Source organism: Nuphar pumila, chromosome 16, assembly GCF_984573655.1.
Source record: "Nuphar pumila chromosome 16, dmNupPumi1.hap1.1, whole genome shotgun sequence".
NCBI lineage: Eukaryota > Viridiplantae > Streptophyta > Magnoliopsida > Nymphaeales > Nymphaeaceae > Nuphar > Nuphar pumila.
The window spans coordinates 70,350,653-70,368,854 of record NC_143264.1 but is presented as its reverse complement, the minus strand read 5'-3'; the positions used below and the strand labels follow the sequence as shown (position 1 = coordinate 70,368,854).

General features: G+C 36.6%; 1 long non-coding RNA gene and 4 other non-coding genes across 6 annotated transcripts; all 5 read left to right on the top strand.

Annotated features, from left to right (window-relative positions):
* Nucleotides 1-3,522: 3,522 nt before the first annotated feature.
* Nucleotides 3,523-18,105, top strand: LOC149813471 (uncharacterized). Of its 2 annotated transcripts, none has more exons than XR_016428371.1 (3): nucleotides 3,523-3,643; nucleotides 4,455-4,571; nucleotides 17,674-18,105. It is a non-coding gene; the product is annotated as an uncharacterized LOC149813471 (long non-coding RNA). The 2 variants fall into 2 exon arrangements; XR_016428372.1 differs by lacking the exon at nucleotides 17,674-18,105 and adding an exon at nucleotides 4,879-5,010.
* LOC149813475 (small nucleolar RNA snoR83) lies at nucleotides 6,072-6,192 on the top strand. Its single transcript, XR_016428408.1, has one exon. It is a non-coding gene; the product is annotated as a small nucleolar RNA snoR83 (small nucleolar RNA).
* Nucleotides 7,309-7,429, top strand: LOC149813474 (small nucleolar RNA snoR83). The gene has a single exon (XR_016428407.1). It is a non-coding gene; the product is annotated as a small nucleolar RNA snoR83 (small nucleolar RNA).
* LOC149813473 (small nucleolar RNA Z199) lies at nucleotides 14,910-14,981 on the top strand. Its single transcript, XR_016428389.1, has one exon. It is a non-coding gene; the product is annotated as a small nucleolar RNA Z199 (small nucleolar RNA).
* On the top strand, nucleotides 15,131-15,209 carry LOC149813472 (small nucleolar RNA SNORD18). Its single transcript, XR_016428413.1, has one exon. It is a non-coding gene; the product is annotated as a small nucleolar RNA SNORD18 (small nucleolar RNA).
* Nucleotides 18,106-18,202: the final 97 nt, after the last annotated feature.

The window sequence follows — 18,202 nt, the reverse complement described above, 5'->3', positions numbered from 1 at the left end:
TTAATGGGTTAAACTTGACTCTGACCACGGATCCAGCTCGGCTCAAGCTGGTTTATTTATACAAATAAGACAAGCTTATGCTTAATAGATTCAGTTTATGCTCTTAAAGTAGTGTCTCATAGCCCTGCCTGACTGCTTTTAACAAGTATTCAGCAGTAGGGGGAAAAGGCAAAATGAAAAATGACTGTATTATCCTTGCAAATTGGTGTATTTTGTAAAATACTACTTTAAAAGATGGACATTTATAAATATGTGACTGCATTGACAAATATGGTTTTAAGTTCGCACATTCTGATATGCAAATGTCATCCAATTGATTAGGTTAACTCATTTTGCACAAAAATTCTTATATTCATAAATATGTGACCACATTCACAAATATGATTTTAAGTTCACACATTTTAACGTGTGAATGTCATATAACTCCTCAACATGCGAATTTCGCATGAAATAATGTGTGACAGGACATTTGTCATTTAGTAGTGCTTTTGAAGTGCCACTAAAGGTCCAAGTTCTGTTGGGACCATTAGTTGCGCTTCAAAGCTAAAACCAATTGAAAATACGATGGGCTTATCCCTATAAGAGATTTTAATGGCATTTTGAAGTGCCACTAAAAAGTCATTTCTACGTTTTAAAGCACTTTTGCATGTTGACCGTCTATTGGTCAATGCACGAACATTATGTTTAGTAGTTAAAGATTATGCAAATACCATTTTTTTGCTAGAGCAGGTTGTATGTTCCCCCTAGAGCATGGGGCCGCGTGTTTGGGGGTCTGGCACTCATTCGGCTGTTTGAGTGTGTATGAAGGAATATTGTGGATCCCAAGATCTTTCACCGTACATAAACAGCTGGATGAGTACCATGTGGCACTGATTCGGACCCGAACACGCGGCTTCGTGTTCCGGGGAGAACATACAACCTGATCTCCTTTTTTTGCTATTGTGAGAGCTTTTAGTTAAAGGAGGTTCACACATTTTTGGGACCTTTGTGAAGGTCCCCCAAATGTGTGAATACTCTCACATTTATGAATGTCATGCATTATACATTTGCGAATGTCCTTATAAAAAAAATGGCACATGTAGGAAGACATTTATAAATACAATACGTGCCTTGCTTGTGCCTTTTTTTCAAGGAGGTTCGCACATTTTGTGGACATTCTCAAGTATCACAGTTGCAAAGGTCTTGTTGTATTTGAGGAAGAGTAAAATGTACTAAAAAATGGAGAGTCAAAATTTTAGATATGCAGAAAATTTTGTCAATTTTTTAGGTATTTAAGAAAATGCACTATTTTACAAGGACAGTACAGTCATTTAAAAAAATTCTATGTAATACGTAAGCTTGAGTTTGCCAAGTTTGAGCTGAGCTCAAATAGCCCAGGTTCTGAAGCAGCTCAACTCATGTACAGGCCTATCTGGGTAGCCTTGACTGGGTGACATATAAGATTAGAGATATGCAGACTCTAGTCCTAGTTATGTATTAGCCTGATCCAATACGGAACTGGACTATATCTGAACCTGTGGAATTTGCTCCAACATATTTTTTTTGGTTTCTTGTATCTGACATAAGATTTCCTTGGTGCTGTGTTCTTTCTCGTCCCGGTTCAGATTCTTTTGGACTTTGAAATTGTGTTTATTTTGGAGTTTGAAATAGTGTTTATTTGAGATTCTTTTGCTAATTATATTTTCAAGAAACCTGCAAATAAGCCTCCAATCCTGATGTGGTAAACCAAATTGATGGTGTCTCAACCTATTTGGAAGGGCTTATCTAGTTTTGGGTAAACTCAATTATGAACTGGTTGGTTTCCATTTGTAGATTTAGTTCATAATTTGTGGTTTCATTGAATTCAGTGATCAAGAGAACAAAGTTGCAAAGGCTTCTAATCTAATAAACCGAACACAACAAAGGTGAACATTTTGAATTTCTTTTGTTTCTATGTTTAATTTGATTTTGTAGTTTTATGATTTAATAGGATTTGAATTAAGGTTTTTTATAGTTAATTTGATTTTTATAGTTTTAGGATTTAATATGATTTGAATTAGGGTTTTTAAATCCAATCCATCAAACAATTGGAGCTTTAAATCCAATCCAATATGAGATTTTAGTCTTAAAATATCAATAAAAAATGGTTTGCGTATTTGTTTTATGGTTATTTTTTTTTCATATTTAGATTCAATTCTAGATCCATATCTAAGGTTAAAATCCATAATAAACTTGTTAAAACATGAATGATAATGGGCGGATCGAGTCGTACAGTCCAAAACAAAGTTATCCAACGCATTATACATGCGTGTCGATGTTGTCCCTGCACAACATAAAACAAACGTTGTTCTTTGGAACACAACTTCTGTGTACCGTCAAACAAACATTGGGCTTGTTACAGAATGAATAGAACGAATGTTCTATGTGTTTCGTAATTTAATGAACAGGTGAGCGTTTTTCTAATAGTTGTAGCTTAAGTGTATGTTCTTCGTACCATTTTGCTTGAAAAATATATAATTGAAGTATGAACATTTATGGCATTAAAAAATTAAAAGAAACCCTAAATCCTAACAAACACCATACCTAGATAAAAATCAAAACCTTTAAAATTCTAACAAAAATCATGCATGCATTCATCGAGTCATGTTTAATGTTTATTGAAAAAAAATGCAGAAAAATGCCTAATTAAATATTCATGCCATGACTAATGCTTTCTGGAAAAAAAAAACACAAAAACCTTAAAACATAACTAAATATTTATGCAATTAAAAATAAAAGACCCCAAATCCTAATATCATTATTAGATGTGCTAATTGAAAAAACCCCTAAAAGTCTAACAAAAATCAAGAATGCATTCATGAAATATGTTTAATGCAGATTGAAAAGAAAAATAGTAATTAAATATTTATGTCATGCCTAATGCTAATTTCAGAAAAAAACATAAAAACCTTAATTAAATATTCACACTATTAAAATTGACATATGATCCAAACCTAACTGAAACTAATGTTGAGCCTGTGTGCGGCAAAAAATAAAGATCAGAAAGAGTGGACCTTTGCCAAGGTACTCGGCCTAATCACTGATTGCCATATCCCAAATCCCCACAGGAGGGAGGGGCGGCGTGGCTGCTAGTGATCAGACCGGGTCCGATCAGTGGATCTGCCCTCCAAAAAATAGCATTGTTTTCGAAAAAAATGTGGATACAGGAACATGTTTTTTAGACTGAGTACGTTAATGAGCTCCAACACGGTCGGTGGAACCAATTGTATAGTCGAGCTTTTGGATCCAACCCAGGCCGCGATCTACTCTTTCACTTGACATCGGACTCTTGCCGACCCATTTTGTTTCCTGCTCCATCTGTAGTGCGCTCCACCGATCATTACAGTGGACGGCGGCGATGGCTTACCGCGAGCGGGATGGTGATATGCTTTATCACCCGATCTCCTCTCTTCGTTTCGTAAATAATCAGCCCGGCGTAGGGGCATTTCCGTCATCAACCCGGCCAATAAGATGAAACCCTTTCGACGCCGGAAGACGCGATTCCCGCTAGGGTTTGTGATCCCTTTTTGACTCTTTTTCTTCGTCTTCGGAAATCCCAAGACCCCCCTCTCTCTCTCTCTCTCTCTCTCTCTTAATGGCGACTCAGATTAGCAAGAAGCGGAAGGTATTCTCCCTATCCCTAAAATCCCTTGGGACTCTCTCTCTCTCTTTGTGGGTTCATATATGCTTTCATTTTCTCAAAACCTGATTTGCTCGAGTCAATTTGAAAATTGCAAGCTCCCCACAAGAGGCGAGATTCAGATCGTAGACCTGATCTCTTTCTTGTTTGGATGATGAATTAGATGATTCTCTTGGATGCTATTTGTCCTTTTCCCTTTCTTTTTAAAACTATTCATTTGTTTTTGTTCGTTCAAAGCTTTATGCTACAAATGGGTTCTGAAATGTTATTGTTTTGTGAGCGGCCGAGATCAGCATGTTGGAGCCTACTTGAACACATGAAAATAGTAAATGTATCATGCTAAACATGGTCCAAAGTTTTTTTTTTGCGTTTGGAGATTAGATCTGTGTAAATTAAGAATGTACCACCATAAATCATGGTGGTTCGGTGCCTCAATTTATATGAAAAAAGCCACACCATTTTTCTGAAACTTATTTTTAGTTGTTGAAAATAACGCAAGAGTGTCACTCTTGCTTTTAATTTGTTTTTTTGTTGCTCTTTTCTCTTTCTAAAGATCGTCAAGATAGGTTGTACATGTTTTACTTATCTACTGTCAGATCAGGTTCGCACTGTCCATGTATACCACTGTCCTTAATTGTTTAGTTTTAACTGTACATGCAATTATTGTTTACTTCTTTCCGCATACTTGGATGATATAAACTATGGCATGACTTCAACATAGTTTCTTTATTAGTTCGGTGTCTTTTATTGCAAGTTTCTCCTGCTTCGCTTATAATTTTGCAATTCGCTGCTTCAGTTTGTTGCAGATGGAGTTTTCTATGCTGAGCTAAATGAATTCCTTACCAGGGAGCTTGCAGAAGATGGGTACTCCGGTGTTGAAGTACGGGTTACTCCAATGCGTACAGAGAACTAGGTGCCGCACCCGCACCCGCACCCGCACCCGCACCCGCACCCGCACCCGCACCCGCACCCGCACCCGCACCCGCACCCGCACCCGCACCCGCACCCGCACCCGCACCCGCACCCGCACCCGCACCCGCACCCGTTTGCTGGTTTTCTTTTCTATTGCTTTATCATTAGTATGACTTTCATTTGTATTTCTTAATGAACTTGAATTTTGACTTATAGGAATTGAACTCTTATGTACTTTTATATTTTCAAAATATGTTAAAGTTATATGTAATAATGTAAGCTAATAGAGATTGTGGGCCTTCTCACAGGCTTGCCATCTTAAATGACAACAGCTGCTGATAACATCAACATTCAATATGGAGGTGGCCTTCTCATAGTCTTTCCATTTAGCAACTCCTTGTTGGTTGTAGCAAACATGGTTGGCCCGCTCCGTGACCCAGGTAAAAGATGTTTGGGGTCCAAATCATGACTCGTTGTAACTCACGAGTCAACTGGAGGACTCAAATTATTTTTTTTAATATATTTTAAAATAAAATCCCTTTAAAAATACATTTAAAAAAACAAGAAAAATATAAATTGCATGCACTTTTATTGTTTCTTCACAAACATGAAAAACTTGCAAGGCTTTAATTACTTCCTTCCTCCCAAAACTGCACAAAGAGTAGGCCTAGAAGGACTGCATGAGAAAGGCGAGGAGGAGGCTTTGCTTTTAAAAATAGGAATATGCATGGGCTAAAATTTCAAAATGCATAGGTTGAAATCCCAACCAACGTCTCATTTGCATTGGGTTTCTGCTTCTTTCTTTAAATAGCTTTTTGGTTTTTGGAAATAGAGATTTAATGGCCTTGTGGTTTTTAGAAATAAAGATATGCATGAGTTAGAATCCCAAAATGTATGTGCTGGAAGCCCAACAAACGTCTCGTTTGGATTGGGTTGAGTACTTTCCTTTCCAAAACAAAGGTCACAAACTTCTAAAAAGACAAACAATAAAAGAGACTTAAATTGGCCGAATGAACCGGTTTAGGCCGAGTCCCAGACAAGTGAACCCGTTTAGACCGAGTCCTTATCGAGTTTGGGTTGAAAACGAGTAATACAGAAACCGTGACTCGGTTGGGTCTCCACTAGAATCGAGTCAGCTGGTTTGCCGACTATGGTAGCAAACATCCCCAGGTTAAGGTTTTCTGTTAACAATAAATACAATCCATGAAGATTCTCAATGATTGATCTTTCATTCCTTTTCTTTTAATTGCTTGCTGAAGGGAAAAGCAATGCAAGGAATTTGGAAAGGATGATGATGAATTAAAGTTTGAAATAGCTCTTTAACCTCATCACCATTGAACACATTATATATGGGCCTTCTAGCAATTTAATCTCATTATTTTTTGGTGGTTGTTCATTTGTAACGATCTTGACTTGATTATCATTTGCATATCTCATGATTCCCCCCTTCAATGTCAATTCTTTTATGTCAGTAACATTTGTTTTACATGATGCCTTCATAATACCAGTCGAACTTGTGTGTTTTGTCTGATTCATGGGAGGCATAAAAGGATGGTGGAAGTTTCCCTGATAGTACCATTTCATTTCCTGGGAGGTGCTTGATAGTGGCTTACCATACAAACTCTCTCCCTCTCTCTCAGCGAAGCTGGGGAATAGACTGTGGTGAGGATTGAATATGAGATAACTTGGTTAAAGATGGTGTGATATTCTGCTGTTATCTTACGATTCTTACCATTCATGTAACTGTTTGATTGTGAATACCTGCTTGGAGAGAGTGTGTATATATATATATATATATATATATATATATATATATATATATATATATATATATATATATATATATATATATATATATATATATGCCATAGAAATTGAGTGACAAACCAAAGCATGCCATCTTGAATGAGAACAATGTTGAATATGGAGGTGACCACCTCAAATAGGCTTTTCGCTTGGAACTCCTGACAGGTTTTAGCAGCAGCCCAAAGTTTTGTGATATCTGAAAATACGACGCCTGAAGATTGTCAATGGTTTATCTTTCTTTCCTTTTAATTTAATTGCTGGCTAAAAGGACAAAAGAATGCAAGACATTTGAATATGATGATGATAACTAGAGTTTGAAATAACTCTTTAACCTCATAACTATTGAACACATTATATGTGGTTCTTCTAGCAATTTAAACTCTCATTATTGATGGTGGTTGTTCATCTTGACTCTTGGTTATCATCTGCATCCTATGTCACATGGGTGCGGGTGCGGGGGTGCGGCACTTTCAAAAAACCTGGGTGGGGGGTGCGGCAAAAATATAAAAAATTATATATATATATATATATACATATATATATATATATATATATATAAAGTCCAAAAGTTGGACATAAATGACCCTGGGTGCATTGACTGCACACAGGGTCAGGTTGACTGCATCGGGTGTGGGTGCGACACGGGTGCGGCACCTAGTTGGAGAATCCCTGTGACATATAAGGCAAAAAAAATTTCGTGGCAATTTTTTTTAAGTCCGAGAATTGGACCAAAATGACCCTGGGTGCATTGACCGCGCCCAGGGTCGGGTTGACCGCACCCGGTGCTGCACCCGCACCCACATCGAGTAGCGTCGACGCGGGTGCGGCACCCTGCTAGCCGAATCCCTGTGACAGTCTGTATCTCTGATGATTTTTCCACTCAATGTTGTTTCTTTTCTGTCATTAACATTTCCACATGTCATGCCTTCATAATCCCAGACCAACTTATGTGTTTGTCTGATTCATGGGAGGCACAAAATAATGGTGGAAGTTTCGCTGATAGCACCATTTTCATATCTTGGAAGGTGCTTGATAGTAGCTTACCATACACGCTCCTCACTCTCTCTCTCTCTATAGCGAAGATGGGCGGGTGTCTGCGGGATAAGCCCTGGTGATGTTTGAATATGACACAACTTGGTTAAAGTGCAATATCCTGCTATTATCTTATCATGCATGTTGACGGTGGGAGTTGCTAAAAGAAGAAAGAAAACTAGTTACACATACAGGCACTTATACCCACATAATGTTTCATAATTATATCTTCACCTTTTGCAATGACGCGTCACTAGTTAACCTTGTTCTTGTCAAACATGCCCTAATTTCTTTGATACAACAATACCGTGCGTTATTAGTGCTGGTATTATTATTGATTGGTTCCAAATTTCTTTTTCTTGCCAAACCTCTTTATTTTCAATAGACCCCCTAATCCTACTTTTCTGCACCTGCCACCAATCTTCCTGATTTAATATACTAGGCCTTGCTTTTCATACATTACAATACAAATTCATCATAATATTGCCCACCTCCTGCTTTAATCTACTAGGTCTTGCTTTTCATACATTATATGATGCAAATACATCCTGATCCCTTTATGTTCTTATTTCCAGTATTGAAAGCAAAAGGTCTAAATCTTTGCTGGGTAGAGCATGGGTTTGGTTAAATCTTGGTCATGGAAAGTCATCAATTTATTGTCATACCAATAGTAAGAGTAGCCTGAATATTGCCACCGGAAGGCACACTCAAGATTTTGCTCAAACTTGAGTTTTTTTTCATCATTGGCATCACATTCTCTTGTGTCACCCTTGATTTCAGATGTTATCTCCAATGCTTTGCAAGGGTGTAAAGTCAGTATTCTTTTTTGCTTGCTTTGTCCAACATTGGAGGCCTCAAATAATGTCTTTGATAATTTCCAAGGAATTGCATGATGGTACATTTCTTAAATTCACCTCATAGAGCGATGCATGCATTAGCATTGCTGCTTCTATCCTTGACATGTGTAAGAAAGATGTGGACAAATGTGTTGATCCAGTCTTATTTGTATCTGCATGCATTGAGAGCCATACTCCAACTATAGGTCTTGGACTTGAAGGCCTTGGTCATCTTTGGAAAGCTGATTCCTGTATCACATGGATTTTTATTGTGGAGCATGTCTTGAACTATCTCACATAGACGCGCCTGGGAGGTCGCTGTATTCGTGTCGACATGATTAGTGGGTACCAGGTGCATTGCGGGTACACCACGGGTTGGGTCCCGCACTGTGCCGGGTTGGGTCCCGCACTGCGCCAGGTCGGGTCTGCGTTAAAACTTGGTTTGACGGTGGGGCCATTTTGGTCCCACCTCACCCGATAAAACCACCCCCTCCCTCTCTCTCCGCTCTTCCGATGCCCTAGACCCTCTCTCTCCCTGGTCTTGCTCTCGATTTGCCTCTCTCATCTCTCTCTCTCGATTTCCTCCTTTGTCTGCCCCTCGATTCCCCATCTTGTTTCTCCCCTTTTTCTCTTCTTCCTCCCCTTCTCTCTCTTTCTCTCTCGACATTTCAGCGACCTCCAACACCCCAGCGACCTCCTGTGGTCGATGAAGAGGTAGGAGCATCTCTTGGCGACTGATATAGGGTGTTTTCAGTTTTTTTACGGTGTTTTCCATTTATATTTTCATACATTTAGTTTATATTTTCATTTTTCAGTTTATAATTTACATTATGTTCAGTTTATATTTTCATTTTGTATTTAGTATATATTTTCAGTTTGTATTCATTTTATTATATATTATCAGTTTATATTCACTATAGCATATTTGTTTAAATATTTTCAGACTGAATATAGATTATTTAGACATTTTCCGCACCATTAAGAATAGTAAACTATTAGATATTCAGACTGTATATGGATTATTATTTATTAGATATTCAAACTGTATAAATTATCTATTTTCAGACAGAATATAGATTATTAGATATTTTCTACTGAATATATCTAACACTCTAGATATTTTTAGACTGAATATAGATTATTTAGATATTTCAGACTGAATATATTTATATATTTTCAGAATATAAATTAGTTCAGATTCAGAATATATTTAGATTATTTCATTTTTATATCAGTTTACATAGGTTGGTTCTTGATTTTGTTTGAATCTTATGTGGTATTTTTGCTTTGAATTAGCTTGTTATAGCTTGTTTCTTAAATGTTAATTTGTTGGTTATGACTTTACTTGTTATTGAAATTTGATTCTTTGAATAAAAATTGTTAGCCTGTTACTGGTTTAGTTGGTTGTTAAATGTTAAATTAATTTATGTTGTTGTCTTGTTGGAAAAATGGATTTTTATTTTTTGAATTTTTTTTTTGTGTATATATATATATATATATATATATATATATAATCGCTGTGTCCCCGTACCCACATTTTTTGGAATTGCCGTGTCGTATCCTTCGTATGCGTATCTGTACCCGTGTGACGTAGGTCTTAAGCTACTCTCAGGAACCTATCATTGCAAATAGCTTGTTTATCCCATTATATTGTGGAGCAATGGATGTCAGCGGATATCTTGAAGCCTTAAAAGAAGTGTATGTAGAAGTTGTATTTCCTGGACGTGTTGATCATGAATTTTAATGGATATGCTCATGTAAGATGCTTTTGGGTTGCTCTCCTTTTGAGGTAGAACTTGTTCAATGAGTAATTCCCAGTTTTAAGGGTAGCATTGTGAGTTTGCTTACTTCTGAATATGATGCAGAACTACTCAAGGTAATAAAATGTGTGAGGGTAGGGCTTATATCTCCTGAGCACATGGCAAGACATAGATTTATAAAGGAAAACAAAATTAATGTTAGTAGCATTGATAAGATGCTAGGTGTCTATCCACATATTTTGTTTTTGTCAGGAAGCTCAAGCGGAGAAGCTGGGAATTTTCAGGTGCAACTTTGAGTTGCTTGAGTTCGTCTCCTAGTTCTCTACGCGCAGAAGGTGCATGGCCTCTTAATGAGTTGGCTAAGTTGCAGACATGATTTGATGGTTCAGTAATATGGAAATGGTTGATTCTTTACAATTGTCAAGAAATATATTTCACTTAACATTGCTATTGCAATCTTGGCAATCATTCATGTTCTGTTGGATGAGAAGAGCTATAGTGCTTCTTGGTTATAAAAGGTCATCATAAATTAGAGATAAAGGCTTTAATAAGTTTGCTGAGCATTATCTCAAGGTTATTTGTGAATTGGCTAATGGATCCGTTTATGTTAACATGGTATTTGCTAGTAGTGCTTTGGTATTGATTTTACCTCCATCTGTGCATGCAGTGACTTGTTGTTCATTGAGGTTTTTACCAGATTCAAACTTGAAATTCAAAATTGTTGCTGGGCTTCTTGAGGCTATGCATAACAACCCTGTCAACAATGCCTATTGCTTGGGCTTGGGTCTTGCCAAGATCTTTTTGTGTAGTGCAAAAACGGTTATTTTTTTTTATTTTTGAAGAAGGATCTCATAAGCTGATGGCTGTAGAATTGCTTGGTAAGCTATAAAGAGACTTGTCAACAATGATTATACAGATGTACCATTATTGTGCTCTTATTGTTCTTGAGTTTAATCAACAAAAGCAGGACACAAAGAACAAGATGCACAGTATGCCTTTGCTTTGGTCGTTGCTTGTTGCATTTGCAAAGATTTTTTTTTCAACACCTTTGGGACAAGGTGTATTTTAAGGCAGAAGGAAGGATGCTACAACATTGGATTGATAAGGGGAGTGTGGTGATAGGAACAAAGACCATACTTTAATGGGATAGGTAGTTTGATAAAGTATTAAGGATGATTTAGATGCGTATTGTTAGGGTGAGGTCCTTAAATAAAGGGATTTACTATGTAATGCATTATGGTTTTTGTTAGGGTGAGGTCCTTAAATAAAGGGATGTACTATGTAATTAATTATGGTTTATTGAATGCTCTCTCTCTCTCTCTTCCCCCACCCAGGTCAACACGCAGAAAAAAAATTGTTCGGGTCAGGATTGGATGACCCGGCGCATACCCGCACCTGTGTTGACATGGGTACAGCAAGTGCAATGGAGTGTCAGTGTGACATGATAAACAACAACACTTAAGCGGAAGAACTTTTATTTCTTTTCCCTGCAATGTTTATGTCATATCCTCCTAAATCTATTAAAGCTGCTGCAACTGATTTGCTTGTTACCTTGAAGAGGCTGCTAAAAGATTTGTTGACTTCAAAAATAGATTCTCAGACAACAATGAGATATTTCGATATATTGCACGACATGAATTTGCCGCCCATAATTTTTTCATCAATTATTGTTTCATGATGCACCTGTAAATACTTATGACTTCATTGTTGTTCACAAACAGTGTTATTAAAAACATGCCTTGAGGCGCAAAAGGCACACCTCAAGGCGCCAGCCTGAGGCGTGAGAAAAAAAGAAAGGAAGAAGAAGAAGAATGTTAATATTAAAGATAAATAAAGCATTTCTTTATTTATTTGTATTTTTAGATAATTTTTTAATAATTTTTTTAAAGTTTTCAAAAAAAAATTGAGGCTTATGCATTATGCCTCAAGGCTTATGCCTCTCCTCAGTTTTTGGTGGAGCACCTTGCTACACCTCAATGCTTTTCACAACACTGTTCACAAAAGAAGGTTCAAGGATAGTGGATACTATGATAAACCAAATGTGTGCCTTGTTGAAGTAAGATGCGACTTCTTAGTGGTGGTTGAGAAATCAAAGCCTATATCTGTCTCTCAGCCTTAAGATTACTTAATGACAAGGATGTCATTCTTGCTTGGTGTCAAGACTTTTTTTTTAGTTGTACCTCAAAATATATTACACTTTGCTATTGATACTGTGGCTTTCATCGATAAAGTGGATAAGAGAAAGGTAATTGTATGTTGTTGGTCTCTTGTTCTATAGTACAATCTTCACCAAAATGACACAGCTATGCATGAGTTGATATCTGAATGCTTGTAACACATGTTTTCAAGCCGACGAGCACCCGTCTCCTCTAAGGTCGTATTAAATTATTAATAATGTTTAGGCTCGTGGCTTTCGAGTACTGGACTATCTAAAAAACACATTCTATCACAAAACGATGAAGAATTAACATTCTTTTTTAAAATGACATCCTTCGTATCTATAGAGGGAGAGAAAGGTGGTGGGAGTAGGGGTTACAAAGTAGTTCCTTCCCTTTTATAATAATAGGAAACAATTGATTTATCCCTTTTTTACATTTAAAATGTTATTTTCTTTTCTTTCATTTAAAAATGTCACACACACACACACACACACACATATATATATATATATATATATATATATATATATATATATATAGAGAGAGAGAGAGAGAGAGAGAGAGAGAGAGAGAGAGAGAGAGAGAGACTTTCCCATATCCATGTGACATAGTGTTTATCTTGTTTGATTCATATTCATTTCCCCAATCTAACAATAGCATAACTGAAAGGTTCATCATCGTAAACCGTTCATGCTCAAACTCATCTTTGTTAGGCTTAAAACACAAAAATATTGTCAGCCATAAATTCTTGGTGTATATTTCAAGCCATAATTTATTGGGACAAGAAGCAAACTCTTTGATAGTGTGATGAACACTTCAATAGCACCCAGAACAACCATTACAAGACAAGAATGTTTTTTGAAATTTTGCTTTAATCTATTGAGTATCAAAAGCATATCCTTAATACTTGATTATGCTTAATTTATGTGTGCAATAGCGTTTTCGTGGCCTTTGCACGCAACAGAGAGTCCATGTGACAATGAACCCTTCGTGATTTTCAATTATCATCCTCTGCTCAAGAATGCTCTTGCTCTGATACCAATTGTTATGAGCCGTATCCGTAATTATGGTGGAGAGAGAGAGAGAGATCCAACTTTCCCTAAAAGGGGGTGAGCTTACATTAGCATTCAACGACCATAATTCATCATTATATGGTAGACCCTGTATTTAAAGATTCTATATAAAGTTGACCACTCGTAATATCCAGTTCAACTACCTATTTCATTATAATGTGACTTTATTTTTGTTCTCGGGTCCATCTCATTAGCATAGGGTCATAGCATTTCTTCTCCTTTGGTACACACCTTGTCCTCAAGGTGTGGAAAAAAATCTTCATTGATGTAATAAAATAATGATCATATCAAAGGCAAGCTGAGCTCATCTTGTTCTTACCATGTTGGGTTCCTTGCTTAACAGAGTTGTCAGAAAAGGAAAAAAGTGAAGTTCCATCTTGTGCAATGAACTGGGCCGTAGCGTGTCTGTTATGTGCTCACATTATGCACCTAGGTGAGTTTAGTGGCCATAGAATAACAGAACTTTATTGGACAAGGCCTTGATTTGGAATTGAAGCAACTCTCTCTCTCTCTTTCCCTATTCCATTTGGTATCAGTTTTTCTAAGCTAATTGACGTGTCACTTTACAAGTAAAATATAACCTTACAAACACACAGTATCTTCTTTGATATAAAAATCTTGTTCAAATTACTATTCTTATTATTGATAGTATTACTGATCGGTTCTTGATTCCTCTGGATGTCCTCTCTTATGCCATTTAATAGTATTGTCAGGCCCCTTGATTTTCAAGAAAGTGTGAACGCCCTAATCCTGTTTGTCTAACCATCTTTTCTGCTTGTGCTCTTGTGTACTAAGCCTTCATTTCCATGTGATATGCTGGTCCTTTTTTTCTTTTTTCTAATACTGAGAATAAATTTTTTAGGACTGTAAATCATTGGCTAGATCATGTTTTTATAAAACAAGCCATCAAGGTATTGTTATTGTCAAACGTGAAAGCTTAAATATTAGTTTTTAAATTGTTGAATTGAGTAGCCTATGCTATGATACTGAAATGTCTAAGCTTGTGCTTGGAATATGGTGTAACACTTTTGTCTCCAGAAATTGGTATCAAAACCAATGTAACAAGTTGATAGTTTAATGAGCAAGTACTTTCGTGTGAGACTTGGGACGTCTTCTCATTTTTCTTTTGCCCTGCAAGCATTTGAACGAAACATTGATGTCATGGCTCAGTGTCACATTCAGTTGTAATGCTTTCTGTCTTTGTGTCATCCATGTCATTTGTATACATAGCTCTCATATGCATCCGTGTCTTCATCACTGATAAATATGTAAAGATGCAAAGTTTGCCATTATAATACATTAATGAATAACATTAGCTCCATGAGCTACAGGTTTCTGGGTGTGGTGCCTATATGATCTTATGTCTTTGGTTGTTGTAGATCATGGCCCAATTAGAGAACCTGGTAGCATGATCCATTGTGTTCTTCAAGGGCTAGTTTGATTGCGTGTCCCACAAGACGGTGACCCCTTCCCCTAGCAACAATGTCTGGGACAGGGGGGGACAAGGTTTTTTTATGTTTAATGAAAATCAAGGAGTCGGGGGGTCTGAGGTATATACCCCACCTGACCCTCCTCTCACCCTCCCGATTCTCTCCTCTATCTCCCCTTTCTTCAGCCCTCCTGTGGCAACCTCTCTTTCTCTCTAAAAACTTATAAGAGCATAGAAGAGAATCTGTCAAGTGATGAGGAAAATACTGCAACAATATGATCAAAGGTGATTCACTTCGTATTTAAGTCTGATGGCATGTTCTCTCTTCTTTGATTATCTTGTTTTTTGTTCCTAGAGTTTGGGGTTTTGATTTTTCTTTTGTTACAGAATTCTTCTTAATGTTCTTTTCCCAATTGCTCATTTTTTCTCTAATCCTCTCTCTTCAATAGCACAAATGGATCCGTGGGGAGATGATGACATCCTTATTTTGGTCCGTGTTTCTGATCGAATCCTGACTGATACTTTTTCTCAAATCTCTGATCCCACAAACGGATTCTTTTGTTCATTTTCTCTTTCTTTTCTGTGCAGATTGAATTGAAGAGCTTGCTTTTTTTATGCCCTGTTACAGATAATATTGGCTTCCCATTCCAATTTGGACTGATTTTGCTCAATTTTTTTATTTTCAATAGGAAAGATTGTCTCTGGATTTTAAATGTCGGAAATCCTTTTGCAAATTGCAACTTTATTTTTAATTGTTTTGTCTTGGCTTTAGATAAAAGCGTGATATGGTTTTGAATTTTGGTTTTGGAATAAGTGAAAGGAGCAGATGTGTTTTGGGGAAAATTACCTATAATGTTTAAATGGTTTTGGAAAAAGAAAAACAGAGGGAAAATCTGTTTTTGGGAAAATATCCTAATAAGTGTAAACCAAGGTGTATGAGGTGTTTTGTAGGAAAATCTCATTTGGAGATCCATATTTTGCCTGGTATGCCAAAAAATTAATGTTTGTAAAAGTTGAAAACTTTTTGTTGAGTCAATCAATACAGCCATGGAGACCAATGGTGAAGTAAAAAATACAGTAGTGTTTCCCCCAAGTTTTTGTCTTTGTTCGTGACCTAGTAAATGTTTGCTTGAGATAAACTTGACAGAAATAGTGTTCCTTTTTTTTGCCTAATTCAGGTTGCTTATTTTTGGGATTCATTCTGCTGATATTATTCCAGGGCTTGTTATGGAGTATTACGTTTCGTTATGGAGAGTGGTGCAAAGGGATGTGAGGTTTGTTAATCTTTGTGTGTGTGTGCATAATTAGTTGATTGATTGCTTTTGAAACTAACTAAAATCACATGTCAGGTCATTGTCAGTGGAAAGCTGAGGGCTCAACGTGCCAAATCAATGAAGTTTAAGGATGGGTATATGATTTCATCTGGTCAACCCGTCAATGAGTACATTGACTCAGTTATGAAGCATGTTTTTGTAAAAGTATCTTCAACAAGATACCAAGAACAATATTACGATATTCTTGGAGCACAACAAGAACACTTGTGCACAAAGAGCACAATACAAACTCACAAATGCGCAAATGTGAACCCAAAAGTCATAAGTTCCACTAAAAGAGCTTGGGCTATAATCCCACAAGCTTGCAAATACAAGGAAAGAGGCCCCTATTTATAGGGCAAGAGAGAGCCTTGGGAGGGGCTCCACACGGTCGTTGGAGCCCCTCCAACGGTCACACAACGACTAGTGTGTTGGCCCCCCAAGGTAAAGTGCATTGTACTAAAAAGAAATAAAAAGATTTAAAAGAAAAAGAAAAAGAAATTGCAAAAATAAATTACAATCATATTCAAGAAATTGAATATGCATAAAAAGACCAAACTACCCCTATGACTATTATTATAAAATATTATATATATATATAAAGTAGATACATATACATATATATTAATATATGTATATGTATTACCTTATATATATAATAGGTTACATGGTTTGAATACATAATTTAACAGTTTTGTTGAGACAGGTCAGTTTTAACATCAGCGTCAGTGCTGTTATTATCAGTTACTTCTTTGTGCACAAGAAAAACTGCCCAATTAGTGTCTTCCATAATATGCAATGAGCTAGAAAGTACTTGTCAACTTTTCAGTGAATTTTCTTAGTTCTGTAAATTTTTTGTGGAGATTGTGTGTTTGAAAACAATTAATGTGATCTTATCCATCTTCATGAACTTTTTCTTTGATAGAACTTTTTCTTTGATAGATTCTTCATGAACTTACATTAAACAACTGGGGATATTAAAAAAAATGACAGAATTTGGCTTTTCAATTTTGTGGTTTTCCACTTGCATCTAAGAGGAACGTGACAGCATGCAGTTTACGTGGAACAGTAAAAAAAATGAAATCCACTGACTCTATTTGTTGCTATTGACTCTGCGGGCTTTGGAGCTTTTTGGTAACTTTTAACTGAATTATATATAAATGAAGCATCATTACTTCGGTAAGTGATTTGCAACAAGTGTTTCTTTATTGCTTATTAAACTTTCATACACACACACAAACAGGTGTGTGTGTTCTAGTCAGCAATCATAATCAATGTTTCAGTAGTTGTTTGGCTCTAATCACCAAACAATTTTACAGGATTGTGGAGCTTTAACTTGTACTATTTTGCTTGCAGGGAGAAATTGTAGATAATTTTTCAATGGTATATGCTTTTTTCCTATGAGCCAGTTTTTGTTCTTTAAAACCCACATCAAATGCTTGATTTGCTAGACTCAGTCAATCTCCAATATATATTGTGCAGTTTTGTTGGTTGATGTTGATTCTAGTGGAAAAAAGGTGTCTTCTTTTAACTAACAATTTCCATGTTCAAACATGTGGTATTTTGATTTTATTTATCAAAATCTGGATGTGTAATAGCTTGTTTGTTTTGGCTGATGTGCTTACACTGTTGTTAACATATAACTGATAACATGGTCAAGATTTAGTTATTGATAATTTCTCTTAATCAAACCAGGGTGTTCTTGGTATCAAAGTGAGCTGGATTGGGATCCAAAAGGAAAGCAAGGACCAACCACACCTTTGCCTGATCTGGTCACCATCCACACTCCGAAAGAGGAAGAGGAATATGTGCAGCCGATTCTTGTCAAGGAAATCGATGTTGGTGCTTGAGGTGGCATATTCCCTTCGGCTTTCGATGAAGTTTTCCTTCATGTGGACATGCGCTCCAAATTTTGCGGTGTTGGAGGAAGTTCTAGTGTTGTTTAAAGCATTTACATTTTTTAGTTGCAAGGTGGATTGCACGACGAGTACCATGGGTTTGACTCTTTAAATCAGTTTTGGAAAAAAAGATGATTCGTTCATGCTGAGAGAGAGAGAGAGGTGGTGTATGTGGTAGCTGGCAGTCCATATTTGGTAAATAGTTGGATCTGGTAAAAGATTTCTGAAATCATGACAAGGCATTTTACATGTTAAGATTGAAACCTATTTGTATGTTGATTTGGCTGGGAATCTCCCAATCCAAGTTAGAGCCGGATGCCCAGGGG